The sequence below is a fragment of the Dermacentor andersoni genome, chromosome 1, assembly GCF_023375885.2.
Source record: "Dermacentor andersoni chromosome 1, qqDerAnde1_hic_scaffold, whole genome shotgun sequence".
NCBI classification, from domain to species: domain Eukaryota; kingdom Metazoa; phylum Arthropoda; class Arachnida; order Ixodida; family Ixodidae; genus Dermacentor; species Dermacentor andersoni.
Window position 1 is genome coordinate 189,794,566 of NC_092814.1, and position 25,993 is coordinate 189,820,558.

General features: G+C 45.2%; 1 protein-coding gene across 1 annotated transcript in view; it reads left to right on the top strand.

The window, feature by feature from the left end:
• The first annotated feature begins 9,245 nt into the window (after nt 1–9,245).
• Nucleotides 9,246–25,993, top strand: part of LOC126547042 (QRFP-like peptide receptor) — a 280,155-nt gene continuing 263,407 nt past the window's right edge. The window contains exon 1 of the mRNA XM_050194873.3: nt 9,246–10,520. The gene's annotated coding sequence lies outside the window, so the exon portion shown is untranslated. The remainder of the gene's footprint in view (nt 10,521–25,993) is intronic.

Here is a 25,993-nt window from a genome sequence, read left to right on the forward strand (position 1 = left end):
CGTATTTAACGATCTGCGCATGGCTCCGTTGGTGTCTTTGTTTTCGCGGAAATGCCGGGCAGTGCGAAACGTTTTCACATGCAAAAAGCAATACACACACACACACACACACACACACACACACACACATACATATATATATATATATATATATATATATATATATATATATATATATATATATATATATATATATATATATATATATATATATGTATATATATATATATATATAAAAGGCAACTACCTCCTCTCTCATTAGCTAAATTCCGAACTTAACTTTTCTTACAAACATTTTCTCTGCCCGCATACACCATAAATTAACAAGCGACCAGGATTGTCGGCCACTCAGCTGCCTAGTACTTCGTCGTGAAAGGTATTACGTTCTTCGGTGAAGTTCTTGCTTCACTTGGTTACCATTGTATTATCATAGTGCCTGTTGTATACGCAACACGAACTACCTCTGAATTTCCGATTTATCAACGCTTCTTTATTCCAAAAAGCAGCCCATAAAGCGAATTTTTGAGGTGGCAGTTCATTTCATATCGACGAACGTAGTAAAGTATATCAACGTTGTCTATGCGCCGTCCGATTGCCATAAAGTTTTGTCTGTCACTCACAACTGGATCAACAAATTTTCGCGAACGCCCATGCATGATTCCTATCCAAGAGCACTGTTTCTGTAATGTTCACAGACAGAATTTGCTTTCGCTATACCTGGCATGGCTCAACAACCACATAACAAGTATGTAAGGTAAGCTTGTTGTTTAAAAGAGCCGAGAAAGCATAGTGATTTTCGTCGCGTCGGAAGGATTTTCACCGTGACAGTCGCTGGCAAAGCATACGCAAGTTTACGATAAAAAAAAGTTGCAGTATCGCCCGAAAAGCGAAGCATGAATGCGATAGCAAATTATTTTACATCTATACGAAGCTCACACCCTTCTCACAGCCGACGTCTCGGCCTTCGGCGGCGCATCAGTATCAGTTCCGTCTCGTTCTGAAAGGACTTCTCCGATGCCAGAGGCAGGCAGATGCGACCTTAAGATGATGGGTGTACCTCCGTGCATACGTGACCCGTGAATTCCCAGTAAGCGCTGAAAGCCTTTCTATATTTTTTTTCACACTAGTTTTAAGTGCTGTTCAATTTCGCCGAAATATGTTGTTTAGCTAGCCACGTTCATGGCCACATGCGTACGGGAGACTGTGAAACCACGATGTTAGAACCATTAAGAAACATTATGTTCTGCCGACCCGTATATAGGGGATAATTCAAGCCTTTTTCAGGCATGTAGGATCCTCTAGGCAGGAATTACCCGACATAAGGTGGCCGGATTGCCCGCATGGTTATCCGACTGAGCTAGCTTGGATGCTCGGTTGCCACACTGAGAAGTTCCAGTCCTCGCGTTTTTTTTCTCTCTCCTTCTTTCTGAAGGTGGAAAGCTTGAATTCAGCTCTACCAGTACACTACATTTCCAGGCTTGGAGTGGCACCTGACACCGGCAAAAACGTCGAGAGCAAGTGGGGCTATACTAATCCAGTTACAACCAAATTAGGAAGATCTACTAAGCTTCAACAAGAAACTTCCTCACGAGAACACGAATTGGCCGCCCTGGTGCAGTCTTCGACCACTCCATCCCAAATGATTCATTCAATTAACCAATGGCCCTCAGTCCCCAGCAGCTGCGGAGCACCTGGTTAAGGCGGTGGTCAGGCCTGTAACTCAGCAGAGGGTGCTAAGAATATCTGGACCCGAACAGGCCGCCAATGAAAACTGACCCTTGCAACGTTTAACCGAACCCTCTTGAGTGCAGCTAGCTTAGCAGCCCTCTTTGAAGAACTATCAGACATTGTTTGGGATATCATTGGCATTAGTAAGCTAGAAGAACTGGTGAGGCTTATACAGTGCCGACAAATGGCCACGTCATCTGCTGTAGAGGACTATCATATAAGAAGCAGTTCGGATTAGGATTCCTAATCCATAAGGACATAGCCTGCAGCATTGACGAATGCTACAGCATTAATGAGCGGGTAGCAGTAGTCGTAATAAAGGTTAATAGGAGGTATAGAATAAAGGTGGTACGAACCAATGCTCCAACCTCCAGGCCCGATGACAAAGAAATAGAACAGTATTACGATGATGTTGACTTAGCAAATACGAAAAGTGCAAACTCAGTATACTGTAGTCATGGGCGACTTCAATGCAAAAGTGTGGAAAAAGCATGCTTGTGAACAAGCAATTCTCAACTACGGCGTGGATTCTAGGGACACTCCAGGAGACATGTTGGTAGAATTCGCGGAAAGGAATAAGCTGCGAGTAATGAACACTTTCTTCAGGAAGCGTTAGAACAAGAAAAAGACCTGGAAAATCCCTAATGGTGAAACAAGAAATGAAATTGACTTCATACTTTCTGCCAATCCCAGCATAGTTCAAGATGTCAAAAAGATAGGTAGGGCAAAGTGCAGTGATCATAGATTAGTGAGGGCTAAGATTCACCTCAATTTGAAGAGAGAAAGAGTAAAATTGGTCAAGAAAAAGCAGGCGAACCTAGACGCAGTAAGGGTAAAAGCAGACCAATTAAGGTTGGCACTAGCAAACAAATATGCAGCCTTAGAACAGAGAGATGAAGATGACATAGATATAGGTTTCAATGAACGAAACCTTAACTAGGCTGGCTTCAGAAGCAGCAATTGAAGTGCGAGGTAAGGCACCAAGGCAACCAGTGGGTAAGCTCTCCCAAGTAACAAAGGACCTAATAAAGAAACGACAAAGAATGCAAGTGTCCAACTCAAGAGATCGGATAGAATTCGTGGAACTGTCAAAACTGATCAACAAGGAGAAAATAAAGGATATTCGAAATTATAAGCTGAGAAAGACTGAGGAAGCCATAAAAATGGTCGCAGCATGAAATCAGTGAGAAGGAAACTTGGCGTCGGACCAAGCAAGACGTATGCACTGAAAGATAAGCAGGGTAATATCAGCAATCTCGAAGATATAGTAAATGTAGCGCAGGAATTCTATATTGACCTTTACAGTAGCCAAAGCAGCCACGATAACTCCGTTCGAAGTAGTAATGATCAGGTTACAAAGGCTCCTTCTTTAACTAGCATCCGACGTGGTTGCTTAGTGGCTATGGTGTTGGGCTGCTAAGCACGAGGTCGCGGGATTGAATCCCGGCCACGGCGGCCGCATTTCGATGGGGGAGAAATGCGAACACACCTGTGTACTTATATTTAGGTGCTCGTTAAAGAACCCCAGGTGGTCGAAATTTCCGGTGTTTCCCACTATGGCGTGTGCCATAATCAGAAAGTGGTTTTGGCACGTAAAACCCCCTAATTTAATTTGTTTTCTTTAACTAGCGATGAAGTTACAAACGCCTTGCAAGACATGAAACGGGGAAAAGCGACAGATGATGGAATACCAGCTGATTTATTCAAAGATGAAGGAGACATAATGCTTGAAAAACTGGCGACCCTTTACACGAACTTTCTATCGACTTCAAGGGTTGCAGAGAAGTGGAAGAATGCCAAAATTATATTAATCCACAAGAAGGAAGACGTTCAAGAATAGAAAAATTATAGGGCCATTGCCTTACTTCCAGGATTATATAACATATTCACCAAGTTAATTTCCAATAAGGGCAACACTTGACTTCAGTCAACCAAGGAAACAGGCTGGTTTCAGGAAGGGATACTCTACAATGAATCACATCTATGTCATCAATGAGGTAATCGAGAAATCCGCAGAGTACATCAATTTTTTTTTATGGCTATCATAGATTACGAAAATGCATTTGATTCAGTAGAGATACCAGCAGTCATAGAGGTATTATGTAATCAAGGAGTAGAGGACGCTTACGTAAATATCTTGACAAGTATCTACAGTGACTCCACAGCTACCTTAATTCTCCACAAGGAAAGCAGGAAGATACATATAAAGAAAGGGGTCAGACAAAAAGACACAATCTCTGCATTGATATTCACTGCGTGCTTGGAAGAAGTATTCAAGCTATTAAACTGGGAAGGCTTAGGAGTAAGGATCAAAGGTGAATATCTCAGCAACGTTGCATTCGGAGATGACATTGTCCTGTTCAGCAACACGGGGGATGAGTTACAAGAAATGATTGAGGACCTTCACAGATAGATTATAAGAGTGGGGTTGCAGATTAATATGCAGAAGACAAAGATAATGATCAACAGCCGGGCAAGGGAACAAGAGTTCAGGATCGCCAGTCAGCCTCTAGAGTCTGTGAAGGAGTACGTGTACCTAGGTCAATTACTAACAGGGGACCCTGACCATAAGAAGGAAATTTAAAGAAGAACAAAAATAGGTTGGAGCACAATCTGCAGACATTGTCAGATCCTGACTGGAAGCTTACCATTATCATTAAAAAGAAAGGTGTACAACCAATGCATTCTACCGGTGCTGACATATGGGGCAGAAACTTGGAGACTCACTAGGAAGCTCGAAAACAAGTTAACGACCACGCAAAGAGCGATGGAACGAAAAACGTTAGGCGTAACGTTATGAGACACGAAGAGAGCGGTTTGGATCACAGAGCAGACGGGTATAGACGATATTATAACTCACATTAAGAGGAAGAAATGAAGCTGGGCAGGTCATGTAATGCGTAGGTTAGATAGCCGGTAGACCATTAGGGTTACAGAATGGGTGACAAGAGAAGGGAAGCGCAGTCGAGGACGGCAGAAGACTAGGTGGGATGATGAAATTAACAAATTCGGAGGCACTTGCTGGAATTGGTTGGCGCAGGACAGGGGTAATTGGAGACCGCAGGGAGCGGCTTTCGTCCTGCAGGTGACGTAAAAGAAGAAGAAGAAGAAGAAGAAGAAGAAGATGATGATGATTCATGATGATGATGATGATGATGATGATGATGATGATGATGATGATGATGATGATGATGATGATGATGATGAAAGGATAGTAGTTTTACCGGCCATATAATCTTGTAAATATACGCACACTAACTAAATTAACAAGCATGGTGTCATGTGCGCACAAGCAAACACGGACTTCTGACTTGATGACGGCGGAAACTCGCTGTCAAAACATTGGAGGGAGGAAGCGCGGCAGCAGCAACGACCTAACTGACCTTCGCGCTGCTTCTGACCTCAGCGTGAACTAAGCTGCGAAAACACAGTGCTCGGCGGACTCTGTCCCCATCGCAGATGGCTTTCAAGCTTTGGCCACATGCGCCCGCTCGGGCCGCACGGAGTTGAATGCCGCCCTTCTTATCGTACCCCCATAGCCTTCCGCACTGCAGAACACGGCACACTTGCACACTTGCCGGCTCATCCTCGGACGCTTTCACTCGCACACACAGCATTCGGCACGCTGCGACGAGTTCAGCGCCTTCGGACTTTTTATGGAACCTAACGCCGACGCCGATTGCAGAAATGCGCCTGGAGTGTCCATATAATTGCTATCGCAATAAAATATTGTTCTCATTGCTGTATCCACAATGGCTTTAAGGCGCGACTGCTTCTGCCTAAGTCATGGTCGACCATTTCTGGCACATAGTTGGCCCGTTTATCCCAAAATTGTTTCAGTGCCACAAGTACCTCAAGCTCGGACAAGGGAAGGAAGGCCTTGTGTACAGGCTCAGTAGTGTGTGCCGGTGTGCAGAGAATCACACAAATGAAACTTCCTGTGCAATCAACTTTAAGTGCTCGAACTGACAGGATTTTTATGCCGCCACTTCCTAACACTATGTTTAAAGTAGGAGCGAGTCCGATATCCTCAAGGAAAGGTCAGAGAAAATTCGAGATACAGTAAAGGAACTAAAGTTGTCTGGCGTCACCGACGTCACCACCGACGGTCTTCCAGGCAGACTACGGCTGCTGTGAAGGAGACGTCTACATCCCCGATACTTTCTGCTCCAACAGTTACCGCACGCATCCGAAGTAGAGGGCACATTGGAGACAGAAGTCGGCAACGCGAACTATTCAGAAGAATTGCCGGCACTACAGTACTCGCAGGTTACCAACAAGTCGGAGCGTACTTCCTGAACTCTGACATGCACTACACCTGCCGATGACGTACCAGGTGCGATTCGACAAATAATATCCGTAAAACGGTCATTAATGGACGTCATCTGTGTTTTAACTAACCAGCACACTACGTCTGCTCAAACTGCGATGTATGCACTGTATTCATTGAGTGAAGTGCTTGTGTTCCTTTAGTAGAGGAATAATCTAAAAGCTACCATCATTACCTGCGCAAAGAATATCACGCGGTTCCTTCGGACAACTGGCTCGGCGAACAACTACACACTTCAGTATGCTTTGAAGAAAAGGTCTTAGCAGGTTTGGCGCATCTGGGTATCTCATAACCACTTGCAGAAAAAATACGGCTCTTTCACACTTCCGAAATGTCGTAACTAGTCGCAAGAGGTATCAAAATGTAGGTCTCAATGAGACAACAAGGGAGAGTTAGTCGCACAATAGATAAAAGTAAGAATATGGGTGTGTTAAGCGCCAGTATAGACGAGAATTGACCAAATTGCACTATACCCCTGTAAAGGATGCACCGCCATAGATGTATACATGTTGAGGCAAAGCCGCTGTGCCATATACTTTTGGGAAATGGAGCGGGTTTACTTGGACTAATGTCGAAAGGAGAAAGGCAAGAGCTAAAGCACCCTTGCAGAAAATAGAGCAGCACAACCAACTGGCAGCTATAGTTGATGTTGCCTGGGTGAAAGGTAAAGAAGCATATACGGCCATTGTATCAAATTATCAACGGAAGGTGCAAGACGCTCTCACTATTTTTACCAAAGACCCCATGGTGGCGGAACAAGCGGCAATTGCTCTAGCCATCAGGAGTAATAAGTGGGCCTGCATTTACAGTGATTCGAAATCCGCTGTAAATTGTTTTGATAAAGGCTACGTAGCTGGAGTTGCAGCTAAACTTTTTGAAAACATTGGGATTATGACAGCTGAAATCCGATGGTTTCCTGCACATATGGGGAAAGTGGACGAGACTCGGTTAAACCTCAATGAGGTTGCTCATGACCTGGCACGAGGACTTGCTAACCGTGACTATCACAACCGAGCCGTTCACCATCAAGCCAGGGAACCTAGAGATCATTTAATAACATACAATGACGTTACGAAACATTACTATTTAGGACGCAGACAATTCCCATTGCCACATTCAAAACTGAACAGGGCTCAGGCAGTTTCACTGCGCTTATTGCAAACGGGTACATATCCCACACCGTACACCATTAATAAAATATATCCAGAGAGGAGATTAAGATGGACTGCAATGATCGTAATGGCATCATTGGAATCAGACATATGCTGGCGGGGTGTCCCGCGACTCTCCCCAACCTCGTTGAAGAATGGACACAGTGGGAGAAAAGGATTCAAAGCCCATTGTTTCAGGACCAACTAAGGGCAGTCCAGAGGGCCTATGATGTCGCTGAAAGGCTTCGCCTGACAGTGCCAACGTGGGAGCGGCCCGCCTTGGCTTGAGAAGTCGAGCCTCCGGACCTCATGACAATAAAAGTTTTCACACACACACACACTTGGACTAAGCGGGGCTCGCGCGAAACAATGGTGTCTGGAAGGCGGCTTCAGCCGGACTCGCAAGAACCGAGACTTAGACCCAGAATAAGTCAAATTATCGCAAAGAAAGTTATTAGCGTCAGTATATTCGAAAATATACCTCATTACATCCTTCACTCCACTATCTCTGGGTTCCTTCTTGTTTTCTTTGATACTTTCGGACCCATTTTCCCCTTCCCCCTTATAGGTCAGCCAACCTGAGATAACCTCTGGTTAATCTCCCTGTCTTTCATTTGCCTCTCTCTCTCTCGCCGGGATCAGCCCACCTGGCCTCTTCGTCAGAAAATGAAAGGGTCCACCAAGTGTCTGCGCTAAAGAAGAAAATCAAGGTCGATGTAAGTGCGCGTCAAATGCGATACTTCTAAGAAACAAAATTGATTAATTGTGAACGTGAAATAGAGGCACATAGAGACAAAATAGAGACATATAATCAAAATTTATTCATCGCATCATTTGAACCGCCATGTACGTGGACCTTGCCTTCCTTGGCATCGACACTTGGTTGTGCCTCTCCCTTTTTTATTTCGCGCATGTGTTGTGGCTTCCCTGATGGTCTTACACTCTCGCTTTCTCTGCATTTATCTTTGATCCTGTCTTTTTTGCTCCCCAGCGCAGGTTAGCAAGCCGATATTTCGACCTGGTTAAGCTCCTTGTATTTTACTTTATTCCTTTCTCTTTCTCGTGCAATGTGAACCAGTGAATCACGACGGTTGGCATACTTTTCTTGTCTACATGTGTTCCTCCCAGAGTCTCCACTCCAATTCGGCATCATGCCTAGAGACACGAGAACAAAATTTTGCGGTTTCAGATTCGTGGTTTGCAGTAGTAGTCAATCTGGCACGAAGACCGCAGTGTTAGGCCAGCGTCGAAGATTCAACACTTTAATTTGCCCGGTGTCATTGCATCAGTTTCTTCGTTTCTTTAAGGAATTCACCAACAAATACTATGCCACCAGGTTCCTGCTTCCATTACCAGAACACTCTGTACACCGTAACAAAGCAAATTACCAAGAAGACAGATCGGGGAAGGCTGATTTATAGTCACTGTGCAATTACGCCAGCTGGGCATTATCTATAGTAAGTGAATAAATTATGAATAATTAGTGAATAATTAATTAAAAAGTTGCAGTTTCGCCCGAAAGCAAAGCATCGATTGCGATAGCATATTAGCAGACAGCCATACGAAGTGGGAACAGTATTTCTTCGGCCATATGAACTTGTAAACATTCGCTTGCTAACTAAATTAATAACCATGGTGTCAGCGCGCGCAGCAAACATGAACACAGCTCACTCGATGACCGCGGACACTCGCTACGAAAGCGCTGGCGTGAGGAAACACGGCCGCAGCAGCAACGAGCGAAGTGACTTTCGTGCTGTCTATCGCTTCAACGCAAAGTGAGCGCCGAGAATACGCAGCACGCACAAAGCTACGAGCCGCTGACGTACCTAGACTCTGCACTCAACGCAGCTCGCTCTCACGATACGGCCGCGCGACGGCGCGCAGCCGCCACATGCTCACTTGCAGCCCGAGTAGAACGCTGGCCCTGTCCCTGCCCTCGCCTCGGTGCATCGCAAAGTTTGGTGCCTCGCGCGCGACGGAAGTCGGCGCGCTTCCCCTCCGCTTTCTTTCGTCCCTTCCGCTCGGGCGAGATTTAGCCGCGGTCGTCGGCTCCCCTTGGACTTGGACTTTATACGGAACCTCACGGCGATGGCGACGCCGAAGGCGATGGCATAAATGCGCTTGGAGTGCCTATATAATTGCTATCGCAATAATAAATATGCTGTTTAAGAAAATAATAACAACCTGCCAAGAGCGGCGAGTACCCGTTGGGCACCATGTTTGAGTCCAGTTTCGTTGAAGTATAAGTTTTTTTTGGTTGTTTTTTTTTGTAGGATTTTGCACATATATCAGATTGCTCGATTGTAATGCTGGAAGAATTACAACATCGGCACAACCCACCTTACGCAATGTTCGTCTAAGCTACTCGAGCTCTACTATAGCAAAATAATGAAGCACGTTCTTCAGGGCTCGGAAAAACCAGCAACCAGAATTTTTTTTTTTTTTTTAGCATTACGCAAAACGAAGTCGCCGAACATGTCTTGAATCGCGTGTGAAAAGCAATACCAGATGTTTCCCCCAGTGGCCCCCCTCCGTTCTTTCTTTCTTCTTTTGGTGAGTAACTTTCCACAACCAGAGTTTTTCGCCAAAAGGCTTCGTGAACCCACCTTCAACGTTTTTTGCATAGCTTGGAAGAGCCAAGAATATTGGTTCGCGCGCCGCGGGGCCGCGGGTTGCCACCTTCATAGTGCCCGATATTTCTGTTCCGCCCATAGAATGAGATCAAGAGATAAAGAAAAAAAACATAATACAGAAGAAAAACAAATGAGCAGAGCTTGAAAGAAATGGATAACGATTTCTTATAGCTTAAGCCCGACGGCCGAGCAATCGCGGCTTTCCCGCCGCTTTACGCTTACCAACGGAAGACAAAAGAAAATGCAGCCAGACAATCGGAAGCTGAACAAAATAAGAGCGAAGGCAAGACCATCCGCAGCTGCCATGCGTGAGGAACTGTTGCAGTCGGACGTGTGCGGCGCATGCGCCGACTTACTCTGCCCGCCCCCGTGCTCGCCCGTCGGTCGTTCGGACTGGTGGCGGAGGTGGGCGCATTGTGCGACGCGCCGTCGACAGAGGCTGGCGCTCTGTCGAGCGGACGCCACCGCGTCGCACCGCGTCGCCGCCGTCGCGTCGCTCCGTACGGCGTCTGCAAACGTCGGAACGCGCCGCGCGTGCGCGCGCTCTTCTCGACAGTTGTGCCAAGTTCGAGAAGCCGAGCGCACACGGACGCGCGCTCTCCGGCAGCGCGTGGTGTCCCGGCCAGGTGGACTGTGTCCCTCCTTGCATCGCTCTCCGTCAATGATCCCCCGTGCACGGTGAGTCGGCGCAGAGCGTGCGCGCTTTTAAGAGTCATTGAAATTGCCTTTCGTGACTGTCTCTTGCGGGTATCAAGACGAAGAATAGGAAGATGGGCACAGACAGAGAGGGAAAATGTATGCTCGCCGCAGAAGGAAAATGTTTCGCCGATTTTGAATCCGTATTTGGGACATTTCTAATTGCCAATGGTTGCAGTTTCCAGCGCGTCATTCATAATTTCCGCATTTCCACCTGTCGCGGCAAAACCACTTCTCGCAAAAAAAAAAAAAAAACGCAGATTCGTTTGCGACATTACGGATGAACGAATGTGGGTACCATACCCATCTTGGGGCTCCACGCTCGTTGGTCTGTTCTTTTTCCTATAGTTTTTTTTTCCGTCGATGTATTTCGGTGATTATTAAAAAAGAAACGCTGAATACAGTCGGCCTTGCCCTTCGATTTGCGTGACCGGAAAACTTGTCTTCAATAATTACCTGTGTTTCGGCGTGGCGATTCAAGATTGTCAGCATTAGGCAAATTTTTCGCAACTATCAGGCTGTCAGCCCAAGCGCAATACACAAAAGGACGAAGCAAAAATATTAAAATCAATGAAGAAGAAGAAAAAAGAAATTGATGGCCGCCGGAAGCAAGTCGGAAGTGCATGGCGTCTCTAAATCTTATCCGCTCCAACTTTACTTTGAAGCAACTGCAGTGGGATTTGACTACTTTATTAGAACAGATTAAAAAAAAAATTTGTCAAGTTTCCACTACTGAAGATGCCACATTTCACGTTCTAAAGTTTCTCTCAGAAAAAAAGCAAGCAGCAAACAGACGTTAAAATGCTATTATTCGCCCTGCGATTCTCCCCTCAAAGCACGAAAACATGAACGCTTGCTCACAACGTAAAATGGCACACATATGTATCGAGACAAGCCGCAACCGCCAATGTTCTTTTCGACGACGATTGCTGCCAGAGAAAAACAAATTGACCTTTGGTGGCTCGGGGCAATCCTAGCAGCAGCTGAACATACCTCAACGCTTTTGCGACCATTCTCTGTATCCTGTTTACTCACTGGCGCGACAGAGTTGAAAACAGCGCTAAGGGTCCCATTAAAGTGACCTTTGGGTTAACAATGTCACTCCTTGAACCCCATGCGCACAAAACAACTAGGAAGCTACAAATGCGTGGTCACAGAAAAAAAATAAGGTACGTCTTTCGGTCGCCTCACGACGGCTTTAATTTCTTCAGAGCGCATTAAACCTGCTAAGCCCCGACTAAGAGCCAAGATAGCGGCGAAGGCGTCACGGCAAAAGCGAATTACAAGAGGCTTATATCCGGCGTATCTTTTTTCTTTCATTTCCACAGAGAGCATTGATGACTTCTCACATGACGAAGGGTCTATACTGCCAAAGAGAGCAGTAACAAAACAAATAAATGCGTTTACAAGGAAGTCCACGTGCCTAAAACCTTGTTTTTTAGCGCTGACGAGTGCCTATATAGAGATCGTTTGCGGAAGCTTGACGCAAATAAATGTTAGCCAATGTCATTTCAGGGCCATAAGCACATAGAAGAACCTTAATATGCTTACGAACGCTCTATTTGACTATTTGACGTAGTACAGGGGGGAACAAGTTCTAAAAATTGAGGTAGGGGAAGCCATAGAGAGAGGGGTCTGCACATCGTTTCCTCTACCGGCCATTTCCATTGGCCTCAATAACTTCAGGTTCGAGGACTGAGCTACAGACACCGTTATTTCGGACAACGTTGTATTTTCCTTTTCCGCTGCGTTCGGACTTGGTTCAACGCGTGATGAAATACGTATCTTCTTCTGTAGTTGAGAGTTCAAAAAAAAAAAAAAGAACGAGCGAACTAATACGGCTATTTAAGGGTCAATGTAGCTTTCACTTTTATGTGGCATTCATGGGGATACTGTCACTTTGCACATAGCAGAAGGGTATACCAAGAGCTGGCTTCTGATGTGCCTGCTACCATGTCCAATGGCAGTGTGTGTTGATATTTACCGAGTTAGCCTGACACTGTGCATTGGACGTTCCAACTATGTTAACACGAGAAAGTATCCTACAGCAACGCTTAAGGACTCTAACGTGTATGTCTGACTTGCGTATCGGCGTGAACACACACAAAAAATGAAATTATGGTGATTTAAGTGCCAAAAACACGACCCGATTATGAGGCACGCCGTAGTTGGGGACTCCGGAATCATGTGGACTACCTGGGGCTCTTTAACGTACACCTAAATCTAAGCACACGGGTGTTTTCGCATTTCGCCATCATCTAAATGTGGCTGCTGTGGCCAGGATTCCATCCCGCGAGCTCGTGCTTAGCAGCCCAACACCATAGCCACTAAGCAACAAACTAGATGTTTATTTAACGCTTTCTTTAGGTAGCATTATTTATATCATCATTTAATTTTCTTTATTTCCTGTAGGACCAAAAGAAATAGAGTAGTCGAGTTATTTTATAACTCATTCTCTAGACAGCAACTCATTGATCATATAACAGAAGAATACGCCTAGGAGTTTGGTGCCGAAATTACGGCATGCGAGAGCGCTTGACAATTTCCACTCTCATGGGGTGTATTGGTTGTCTATTTGAAAAAGTCACTAATAGGGCCATTGACAATAAAGACAATGGTTTTAGCATAATCCCGAACCAAAATTTGGGTCACCGGAATTCCTTTTTGCTTCTTTTTTCTTTCGTGAAAATAAACGACCGGAAACGATAGAGTGGCACATGCTTGCGCGAGAGCATGCGTGTTACTCAGAAGGACTTGGTTGTAATATTACATCTGTAGAAATTATAAGAAAAATTATAAGCAGTTGCTCGGACCTGCGTCGTCCCTCAGTACCTCATCACCTCCACCCCCCCCACCCCCTGCAAAAAAATGGAACGTCGGAATTGTTCTGCAAAATGTTTGCTGTTCCTATTTACGCGTTAAGTGCGCTGCACCCCATTTTTCCTTTTTCCGCACTGATGGCAACGAATGTCGAATGCTGGTGCTGCACAAATAGCGCCTAAAAGCAGCGTGTGAGGTAGTTCCCAGATCGATGTCGACGTCTTCTATGTCCCAAATACATAACCGATAGCCTACACACATAAACCGATAGCTGGTCCTTTATCGCAGAGTGTACGATTTCCCTCCGACCAGTGACCTGGCTTTATACGTTCTGTGCCGTCCGGCGCAGAAAAAAATTCCTCATATTGTTAATTTTAACTTGCAAGAATTAGTGGCTGCGGCTAATTGCTTAGATAGGTGGTAGGCTATTCTTGCTTAATAAATGACAAAATACAGTGGAAATGGTACAACGAATAGCCGGCTATCTCAATGTCATCAATGAGGAACAGACGCTGAGAAAGGATCAAAATCAGTTGAAGGGGAAAGAAATGAACAGTAAAATATAAAAACAGGTGATACAATCGTCAGAGTGCTTACAGTATAAGCGCTACTGTGGTTAATGCGAAAGCTTCTAGTTCGAGCTCGGATATCTCCTTATGATTAAGTGAGCTTAACTTGAGGAGCTCCTGTCTAAATACATGGGACCGGTGAGATCATTTAGCTCGGCTTGCAGTGCACCGAATTTAATGTGACTTATCGCATTTCAAAGAAAAATGTTAAATTCTACCGATTTTATAAACGAGATCAGGCGTCTCCAAAGCTGTTGGCCGCGGCCGCGCCAGATTGTCGACCTGTGAATTAAATGATCATTAGTAAAAATAAATTCCTAAACATAAGTAGCGGTACATGGGCGCCAGACCAAGAATTTTATTCCAATTAATTGGCATGCTTTCTTCAAATAATTTCCTATTTTAATTAGTTGTGTTGACCTTTTGGCGTAACGTCCACAAAAGGAGCGAAATAAGTACGAATTTTAGGATTTTAACTTCGCTTTTACCGCCAAGTCTCCGCGGGTGTATTGATTGGAAGCAATATTAGATATTCCTGGTGGCAACCACGCTTGTTCACATATCCCAGTAACACAGTTCTTTTTCTTTTTGCTTGTTCACAGTCAATCTGTCTGTACCAAGCAAAAGTCTACAGGGTGCTGACGTCTTTAGGAAGCGTCACAGTTCGTCACAAAGGACCTTTTGTTTTGCTGCAGTGTCGTTTCGACACTCTGGTATTTCTTCGAAGCTGTGTTGACTTTTGTGCCTGGTGTTTAGGTTTCAGTAGAGTGGAAACGTACGACAGTTGGTGTAACATTGTGAACAATAAAATAGCGCCATAAACCGGACATATGGCGCTCTTGTTGTTTCGTCTTGTACTCCGACTTTTAGGAGAAGGCAGAAAAAATTATTCGTGTAAGTTGGAATATAAGTATAATAAAATGAGACCTAAAAATGTTACGTGAATACGCGTCTGAAAAGCCGCCCAATTTTGTTTTACTCTCTCTTGTCAGTTCATCGCAGCCATGCAGTCTTAGTTGCTATATGTATACTGTCGTATGCTATTTATTATGAATAATCATTGCCGTACCTTACTCCATAGGAAGACACACTACTCAAAGTAAATCTTCAGGTGCGCTCAAGAATTTTCTGATGATACTCTAAGCTAATTTTCTTGCGCTGTAGAACCGATTATCCTGAATAAAAATTGTGCAAAATAAAAAAGGGCAAATTGCTGTAGGTTTGGAAATACTTCAGAGTCTAATAATTTATATAAGTTGATTAGATTTTCTTTTTACTTGTACTTGAAGATGTCGTTTGACTGCAGTTCAGTTTCTTTTATTCGAAACGAACGTTACAGTGCATACACGTCGCAGCTAAATGGATTTCTGTAACACCGGTAGTTCCTCCTTCCTAGCGCCTAGGTCAGAGAATCACTCGCAATATTGCATGCGCCGATCACTGAGGATTGTTGTCGCAAATAGGAAAATGAATGGCATACTAGTCTCAGCACTAATCCTTGAACGGCAGCGGAAATGCTATCACTTTCGAGTTTGCACCTACTTGTCGGGAAACTGCAATTTTGACCTGAAACCTTTTATGTCCCTGTACAGGTTATGAATAAGGCGTGCCTCTCCTGGCAGCTTCACATTGAGCTTATTCATACGGTCCGTTAAGTCGACGCAAAAGGTCAATTTCCAGTCATTAATACCTGGGCAGTAGTGGCTCGGAACGATCCTTCTATGCAAGGAACTCTCTGTACCTTCCCTGAGGGTAAACAAACGAGATAAAACTTTTCCGCAGCTCAGGCATTGAACTGTCGTGTGATAGCTGACGTCCACAAAATCAGATTCCATCGCCTTTAGATATTCAAGGAAGTGGCGCTGGCTGAGCCCATACGACTTCTTAACATTAGCAGCTGAAACAACAGGTTTCTGAACACAGTGCATGCCTACGTATTTCCCCCATAGGAGGGGGGGGGGGGGGGGGTTGCCCGTGAATCATGCAGCGCAATAAACATTGCCTTGTACCAGACTGATGTAAGAAATTTGTTCGCTTCCTATGCTCTTTCAAACGCAATTTGCAGAACTTCGATAGCTATTTTTCGTGCTGTAATAAAATTGCGCTCAGTAATCTGGCATCTCGGCTCTCCGAAGTATCGAAGCTAATACGAGAAGGGATGTTGCATAGATATTTAGTGTATTTCCAGTACACACCTATTGGCAACAAATTTCGTTGTACAGCAAATATTTCTAACATAGAGAGGCTTTTATTTGCGTTCTGTTTTGTTGTAGCGCAAGTTGAACGACAGGGACAATATAAAGGCACATTTGTCACACATATAGCGCTGTGTCTGTGTCGAATGTGCCTTTCTGTTGTCCCTGTCGTTGAAGTTGCGCTTCAACAAAATAGAAGATGCCGTACCAACAAGCCCCTATAGCTAACCTCATCGACTTTATTTGTGTGTGTGTGTGCGTGTGTGTGTGTGTGTGTGTGTGTGTGCGTGCGTGCGTGCGTGCGTGCGTGCGTGTTCGCGTAAAGGTCCTTGTTACTTTTAAGGCTTAAATAATTACAGATTTTGTTTGAATGTATGTGTTGACTCAGCCGTGAACCACCAATTACGCCTAAAGAAATGGGTTGTCCTTGTTCTGAAGCAGGACGAGCAGCTAATTTCCTGAGTAAATATTTATCGGAATAGAGTGGCCTGCTTCCTCGACCTGCTTCGCGAAAAGCGGGAGAGAGTGTCACGTTGTGTCACAGACAGAGGAATGGCAGGCTTATGATAAGCATGATTAACAGCCGGCGTAAGAGCCCGGATTTCCTCGTGAAAGCCGAGAGAACATTCAGGGCCGCGCAAAGGTCCCGTTTCCAGCCCGAACCGACTCGGCGCGTAGCCATAGCCACTTGCCGGCGGAAGTGCTTCGTTCCACGAGCCGTCTCGCGGGCTCGGCGGATCTGATCTCAGGCTTTTGCTTTCAGCCGAGCCGGCTCGCTGCAGTCCCGGAAAGCCTGACTGCCGCTTCCTCGGGGGCCTCCCCATATTTTCTCGTAGCGGATTTTTCAGGGGCGGGATAAGACACAACCATGTTGCGCCATTTATGCGGTGGAAATTCCAAATTTTGCTAACATATGGAACAAGTGTGGATCCGGTGCTTTCTTACGCGTTTTCCAAAAATCACGGGGATCACCGTGAATAGCATATTCTTAAGGATCGCCACTGAGGCAGGCTCGAGTGCGCGTCGCATGCATACCATGGGTAGCCGAAGCGACTGTTGGACTACCAGCCCTACAATTGTCTCGAGACGCGATTATAGTTTTGCTTATATGTGTGGATGTAAGGGGTTGTGCGCGAAAGTGCGAAGGGAGCCCTTGGCCATCTGGGCGAATACTAATGCCGCTACAGATCTTGGAGAGCGCCGCCGGTGTGCGGTCGAAGCTATGTCCTCCTGACTTACTCGACACGCTTTCACGCGTGTAAGGCAATAATTCCCGCCGCGGCATCGTGATATTCCTTGTTGGCACGTGTGTATGTTGTGTGTGTTTTTGTCGATGGTGTTTGACCTCCTGAAGCAGATCCTATGAGGAACGCTGTATTAGAAAACAATGCATTATTTTAATGAAATCGTGCTTTTTAACAAGTACCAAATGCTCGGTACACGTGCATATTTGTTGTTGCTGTTGTTGTTTTCTGTTTCCTTTTTTTTTTTCATTTCGTGATGTCATGGGTATGATTAACGGCCACCACGTACACACTTCGATGGGGGTCATCACAGTGCGTCCGCGACAGCCGGGAGTCGAAACCGTCACTTGATGCTCACCAACAGAATGTCATGGCCGTTGAGCCACACTCCCTGTGTGGGTGTGTGTGGGCGCGCGTGAACACATGCAAGCCCGTACACACGCAAGCACGTACGCACATGCAAAAACACGCGTTCCATGCATGCTAACAAAATGGAAGGCAGGGCATCAGAAGCAAAAAGTCAACCACATGCGAATACGCTAAATAAGATTTGCAGGAAAAAGAAAGGTTAAGCTCGTAAGTTTAAATTATTATTATTATTATTATTATTATGTGTTTATTTATTTATTTTGAACACATACACACAGTTAAGAGGAAAGGGAAATCGAGTCGCAGGCGGGCAACTGCCACCGAAAGGGGCACAACGCCTGCATACTCTTCAGAAGGGAGGTGACTGCAACACAGAAATGGAAGATAGGAAGGAGGGGAGGAAAGAGGAAAGGAAGAGCAACAGGACAAATCTAAAAAAAAAATTATGGGGTTTTACGCGCCAAAACCACTTTCTGATTATGAGGCACGCCGTAGTGGAGGACTCCGGAAATTTCGACCACCTGGGGTTCTTTAACGTGTACCTAAATCTAAGTACACGGGTGTTTTCGCATTTCGCCCCCATCGAAATGCGGCCGCCGTGGCCGGGATTCGATCCCGCGACCTTGTGCTCAGCAGCCTAACACCATAGCCACTGAGCAACCGCGCAGGGTAGGACAAATCTAACCACTAAAATAGAACACAGTACAGATCACACGCAGTAGGGTCGGTCACTGAAGGTCATGGTACTACAGAATGTTTAATAGAATAGATTCAACGCTACAAACGTGCACCTAAGTTAGTTAACTCTAGAAAGGCAAGTAGGGCGTTATGAGCCTGATCACGTTTAGACGCACCACCATTGGGGTATAAACATTCGTCGAGTGTCGTACACCGCAAACCAAGGAGATGATAGTTTCTCACTAGCGACATGCGCTACGCACTGAAAGCGGGACAATCAAATTTAAGGTGCTGAAGTGTCTCGCAGCAGCCACAAGACGTACACAATGGAATTGCCACACGTCCTTGTCTGTACAGCCGTTCGTGCACGTTCACGCAGCCAACCCTCTGCTTGAGTAGTTGCGCTCTAGCGCCACGAGGCAAGCCTCGACCGCGAACGCGGGGCGGGAACGTTCCATTTGCGACGCGCTGGTCTGGATGCTGCTTGAGTAGCTGGCAACAAATCAGCCGACGAGCGTCATCAAGCTTGCACAAAACTTCTGGGCAGTCACAGTTGTTAAAAGCGCAAGTTGCAGCGAGCCGATCAGCCTCTTCATTTCCGGCAATTCCTACCTGTGAAGGTATCTATTTGGCAACAAGAGATACTCCACGTGATGAAATTTTGCTCGCAGAGTCAGTAATGCTGCGCACAAGTGGGCAATCAATCTCACGGTGTCGTAACCTGCTAAAGGCAGCACGGGAGACCGTAAAGACGGCAACCTTCGATGTAGTTAACTCCTCATACACGTATTTCAGTGCAACATTAATCGCTGCTAGCTCCGCAGTTGTTGACGAAGTTGAATTAGGTACTTGAAAGATACGTCGTACTTGAGTTGAAGGGCAGAAAAAAGCTGCAGAGGCGCCTTGACCGTCGCTGTGTATAGATGCATCTGGGAATACTTGAAGATAATCTGGAAACTTTTCGAACATGTGAGACTGAGCCAATATTGCCGAAACAGGCATATCAGACTTTTTGTGTATGTCAGGGATTGTGAGGTAAATGGGGAATACGTGTTTCGTGATATCTTTTGGAGGCGGAGGCGTATCTGAAACAGCATGTTCAGAAATGGTAGTGATATTCATAAATAATGCCGCTATTTTTCCCATGCGAGATAACGGGCGGTGAATGAGACGATCAAGGAGCGATTGACCATTCTATGCGCGGTGCAGACGCTCAATATGATATAGAGCTCTCTGATCTGCTTGCAGCCTCAGAGGTAACTGATGCGCTTCAGTGAGTAATGCAATAGATTGCGCCTCAAGAGGTAATCCAAGCATTAGTCGAAGGGCACTGCGATGATCTCGCTCCAGTTGGGCCATCAAACTAGGTGGTATGTTCAAAATTGGTAATGCGTACAGCATGCTTGAGAGTACAGATGACTGGTACACCTGAAGAGCCGTTGTTTGGTCGCAGCCAGGACCTCTGCCAGTCAAGGCCGCCACATACTTAAGGAGGGACTGTGATTTGCGTCGTACAGATTTAACGGCAGGACGCCAGGAGATGCCATCATCCACAATTAACCCCAAATAACGGTCTTGTCGCACCCAGTTTATACGCGTTCCGTCAAGATACAGTCGGCTCATTGTTCGACGAGCGCGTTGTTTAGGGTGATACGCTATTGCAGCGGACTTAGCAGGTGATATGAGCAGGCCAACTTCACCCAAGTACTCCGAAGTAGCATTTAGAGCTCTTTGCAAGTTTGCACGAAGCCGCGGACCAAGGTGCGAAGGGCCGCTTATCCACGGAGCAATGTCATTTGCGTAGACAGCTATGCTCACAGGGAAGTCATTGTCCCGAGGCAAGCGACTTGGAAGCGCGGCGAGTACGGTGTTAAACAAAAGCGGCGATAATACGCTGCCCTGTGGGACACCGCACTTCACGTTTCGGTATTCACTAGTTACTCCTCCGACACGCACTTTCATCCGCCGCTCCGATAGAAAATTATGCACAAAGCGGAGCAGACGACCCAAAATTCCCGCGGTTGCATGAGGGAAAATAATCGCCTTATGCGGAACTGAATCGAAAGCGTGCTGTAAGTCTAGGAAGAGCATGTAGGCGGAATGCTTGTTCCCTTTAGCGAATTCGAGCGCTGCGACAAGGTCTGATATGCTGTCCAGAGCTGAACGGCGGTGGCGAAAGCCACTCATGACATAAGGAAAAAAAGTTAGCTCCTCCAGCCTGACATCTAAGCGAAACAAGAACATTCGCTCCATTAACTTGATGACACTTGAAGTTAATCATATTGGCCGGTAGGACTTGAGGTGCCTTGCAGGACGCCCGGGCTTTAAAATTGGTATTACCACGGACGATTTCCATTCAGCAGGGATTACACCGGTTCTCCATACTTCATTATACTCGTCCAATATACGGTCATGAAAACTCTTATCAACATTCCGCAATGCTTGATACGACACACCATCTTCGCCTGGAGCAGTGCTGTGTTTGGAGAGACTCAGCGCGTGTCGCAACTCCCAGCAGAGATAGCATCACGCTGCTCCCTTGCGGCTTGTCACATATAAAACGCGAAGTTTATTTCTTCTAAGCTTTAGCGTATTTAGTGCCCCCCGTCTGCTGTGCTCCCAAAATAAAAAAAAGATCTAATTTCACATATAAGGTCCCTAGAGCCATCTGAAACTATATGAGATAATCTCCAAGAGGCAGCTCCAATCGACCGCGAAAGTTAATTCACGTGGAACTAGTGTGGAAAGCAGCACGGAGGAAATTATGGGACTCAAATATTAAGGATGGAAATAACTGTCTACGAAATAACTCTCTAAAACCGACTACGAGTCCTTCGAACGAATTCTGGACCTTTAGACGCACTTAAGCTACAAAAAAAGATTCACTGCAGATGAATAAGAGGTCACATATGTTTGGCAATCCTTCTGACTATATTTATCTTTATAAGCGGCTCAGACTTAGAGTGTTGCTTCTAGAACATTCCTACTTTTGGTAGACTGGTGAAAATAAAGGCACCTTCCTGGTAGATAGGCTACGCGTTTTGCAAGCAATCTAGCCAGAGAGGACGATAAAGTAAATGTGAGCTGTTTAACATATATATGTGACAATGAAACAGACATAATTATTTCATCGCGTGCAATACCATAAAAAACATTTAAGACATTTTTTTAGGCTATGGAATGTGCGAAAGATGGTAGTTATCTAATACGTTCCTCCACCGTTAAGTGCCTTCCCATTAAAAAAGTTAGAGGCCGATTGTTTGATTAATACATATATACGGGCAGACAGCAGGATCCCCCTTTTTTTTGTTCCTTTCTTTCTGTCGCAAATGGTGTCACCGCTCCATTTGTGCGATTTTCGCCCCTCTTGAACAAATTAAACGAAAATTTCTTGATTGCTTTGTTTTCTAAGTTGCGTATTCACTTTTAGTATGCATCCAAATAAATGCTGAAAACATTCTTAGTGGATTTATGCAGACAATTTTCCCTGTATATATATATATATAGTTCGGATCGGGCCTGCGCCAAGTTGCCTGTCCGTCCGCTTTCACGTCTATTTACATTATCATTTATAGATTTCCATTAAAAAACTAAAGTAATTTATCATACGCGTCTCTTGGTTTCGTTGTCTCTTAGCTTCGTATGACGTCAAATTTACCACCAGAAGACCGTCTAGCTAGCGTCCCCCTGCGAGAACTTCTGCTCATCTTCGATCATTCCTTGTCAAATCATCCCGGAACTGGAAGAATCTGCCACCGGCAGCTGTAGCATAAAATCACGAATCAGACGTGTGGCCACATAGTAAAGGTGCCTTTACGATTAAGCGTTACCTATCTCTTATATATTATATGCGAAGAGAGAAATATTTTTGCTCGGCACCCGCAGCACCGAATTTGAGGCTGTCTGTTGCATTTAAAAGAGAAAGCATCTGCGGACTGTACAAAACGGATTTCCAATTTAGTCCATCAATTTCCTTAGTTCTTCCAGATAAAAAAATACGCAATGAAGTATCAAATTTACAACTTTGCAAGTCAGCAAGAGAAAGCTATGTCACAACTGCACCTAGTAAGACATCTGAAGCGGACAAAACTGGTGTAATCCATAATGCTCAGAAACATCGCAATTAGTGAGGAAGACTTTCGGAAAACCTTCGTACACACTGTCAAAATATCAAGTAAGCTGAAAATTTATACGTCACATTTGTCCGCTTCAGATGCTCCCCCACCATATGCAAATTACAGAACTTCCACATCTATCTGTACGTGGTGCAGACTTGTATGTGGTGTAAACTATGTGCTTTCTATACTTATGAATTTTTCAACATTTCTTTTAAAACAATTTCAGACCCCAAATAAATGTTATATTTTCTACAGGATGTAGAATCCTGCTTTCTCTCTCACATGCAACAATTGTCGTTCAAGTCGGTTCAGTGTATGTGTAATGAGAATGTTTCTGCGTTTCACACAGATATATTTTAATATATACGGAAATCGCAGTTTTCCCAGCGGTAAAGTTTCCTCGTAATTTGCATTGTCCCAGCACTCGCCCGGCTATGTCATGGGAATATAATCCTCCTGGCTTTCCTTTCCGTTTTTAGCGCTGCTGAAGCTTCCGCGCACGCACGCACGCACGCACGCTGTGCTTATCGTGGAGTTGACCAACCAAAACGTGTTTCATTAGCCGAGTAAAGTGAGTGAACATGCAACCAGATCAGACTTGACTATGGATTCAGATGACATCTTTCAAAGTACGTATAACGACCAGGACCAAACAAAAAAAAGGAAAAAAGAAAGGAAAGAAGACAGAGAGAGAGAGAGCAAGGGGGGGTCTCCTTTTTCAATTTCCTCGATCTACTTGTTATGCAAGCTCTAGAGAGCTTATGCGCAGGTTACCTGTACTATAATTTCCCCAGGATGAATATTTGACGAATTAATGAAAAATCATAACAGACGCCAGCGATCAAGTCAGTTCTAGAACGTCCAGCTAACTTTAAATGACCAATTAAGTGCAGCCTTATGGAGACACCACAGAGAAACAAATTCGAGGAAAACCGAGCCTTGTCTATCGATCCAACCATCTCAGCAAATACAGAGTGGCAGGTACAAGTAAAAAAAAAAATTGGGGGGCGGAAGTTGTACAAGGCCGGCTAAGTAGGCAACATGAGCTGAAGCTTAGTATGAATTTCCCTGGCCCAGCTTGCAAAACATCACATTTGTCCTTGCAAGCTGATCATAGCACCTAACGAATACTTTGGTAAGTTTCTTGGAGTTGTTTCTATATAAGGACGGCTTTTCGCCAGCTGATATGCGGTGTGGCGTTACATATTATATCTCTAAGGAGCCCCGTCACTTTCCGAGGTATTCGTCACTCGATAGCTTAAATACTTACTTAAGCGGGATGAGTATCTCTTATTCTCAAAAAACAAAAAGAAGGAAAGAAAGGAACGACAAGATTATCCGTAAGAAAATGGAATGGTCTTGGACTAAATTCACGTAGCTTTTCGTTGGTAAGTACTCCTTTCCATTAATCGATCTTCTTCTCTAATAATATGTTCAGCATCAAGCTTGACTGAGATAGTCTCTTACGAATGATTCTAGCGATAGAGCTTTTTTGTTGTATCAAGAGCGAGAAAGGAGTTACACAAAGGGAGGTGGGTTATTAGCCAAAGGGATTTTCGGTTTGCTCACTCTGCAAGCGGGTTAGAAACTTACAAGACTTAATTTACATCCTGATGTTTTGAATAGGACTATAGAATTTCTTAGTAACCGCTCTCAATCTGTCATTATATATAGTCACCTATCTATCCCTGTACCAATAACATTGGGCGTCCCTCAAGGATCTGTTCTTGGCCCTCTAATATATTTAATATATATTAATGACTTACATTCACATGTGTCCTCTAACATCCTATTGTTCGCCGATGATTGTGTCATTTATCGCGCTATACGTAGCACCCTCAATTAAACAGCCCTGCATGCAGGAAAACCTTGCCAACATACTAACATGGTGTGACGATTGGTTAATGACACTTAATGCTAAAAAATGTAAAGTTATGCGAGTCACTCGTAGCAGTAATCGCCTGGTATTTCTTTACCAAATCGGAAGCCTGCCTCTCGAACTAGTCGAGTCATATAACTACCTAGGTGTCAATGTGCGCAATGGTCATCATCATCATCATCAGCCTATTTTATGTCCACTGCAAGACGAAAGCTATCCCTGCTATCTCCAATTACCTCTGTCCTGCGCCAACCGATTCCAACTAGCACCTGCGAATTTCTTAATTTCCTCGCCCCACCTAGTCTTCTGCCGTCCTCGGCTGCGCTTCCCTAATTTTGGTACCCATTCTGTAACCCTAATAATCCAACGATTATCTAACCTGCACATTACATGACCTGCCCAGCTCCATTTTTTTCTCTTAATGTCAATTACAATATCGTCTATACCCGTTTGCTCTCTGATCCAAACCACTCTCTTTCTGTCTCTTTCTGCCTAGACTTCGCTCCATCGGTCTTTGCGCGGTCCTTAACGCGTGTTCGAGCTTCTTTCTTAGCCTCCAAGTTTCTGCGCCATATGTCAGCACCGGTAGAATGCATTGATTAGACACCTTTCTTGTTAATGATAATGGTAAGCTTCCAGTCACCGTCATCATCACGTCCAACAAGAAGGTCACGAAAAAAAATTATGGGGTTTTACGTGCCAAAACCACTTTCTGATGATGAGGCACGCCGTAGTGGAGGACTCCGGAAATTTCGACCACCTGGGGATCTTTAACGTGAACCTAAATCTAAGTACATGGGTGTTTTCGCATTTCACCTCCATCGAAATGCGGCCGCCATGGCCGGGATTCGATCCCGCGACCTCGTGCTCAGCAGCCCAACACCATAGCCACTGAGCAACCACGGCGGGTTAGAAGGTCACGAGGTTGCTTTTCAAGGGGTACCTGGACATTGTGGAATCAGTGGCAACGATTCCGCCGGTAACGCTGATCGCACAGCACATCAAGAAGAGCACAGCGTTCCAATTCCGCTTTCGAGGACAGACGCCGCAAGGCAGCTTCGAAACCTGGCACACAGTCTCTCACTGAACGAGTGGAACTCGCCAAACTTACGACTTACACGACTGCATCGATTAAACTCCCCACTGCAACTCCAACCTCCACTCGGACTTCCTCGAAGAGAAGCTACGCTTCTCTGTCGCCTTTGGTTAGGAGTTGCCTTCACAAAGGCATACTCTACATTAATTGGAGTGACCGGCAGTGCAGCTTGCGAGGTCTGCGGCACCGAAGAAAATATCGACCACCTGCTGTGCCACTGTCCATGATATGCCCCAGAAAGACAAGAACTTGCCAAAGCTCTCCAAAAACTGGACAATCGGCCACTTTCTGTTGCAGGTGCTGCTGGAACACCGCCCCCATCGCTCGTCGGCCCATAAAGCGGTGAAGGCGCTTTTGTGCTTCTTGAGGACGACGGGCTTGTGCGGACGTCTGTGACAAGTAAAGCGATTTCTATAAGACCACACGCGTCAGCAAACTCACTGCTAATTTCCTTATTTCCTTCCCTCCTCTCTCTCCCTGTCATCTT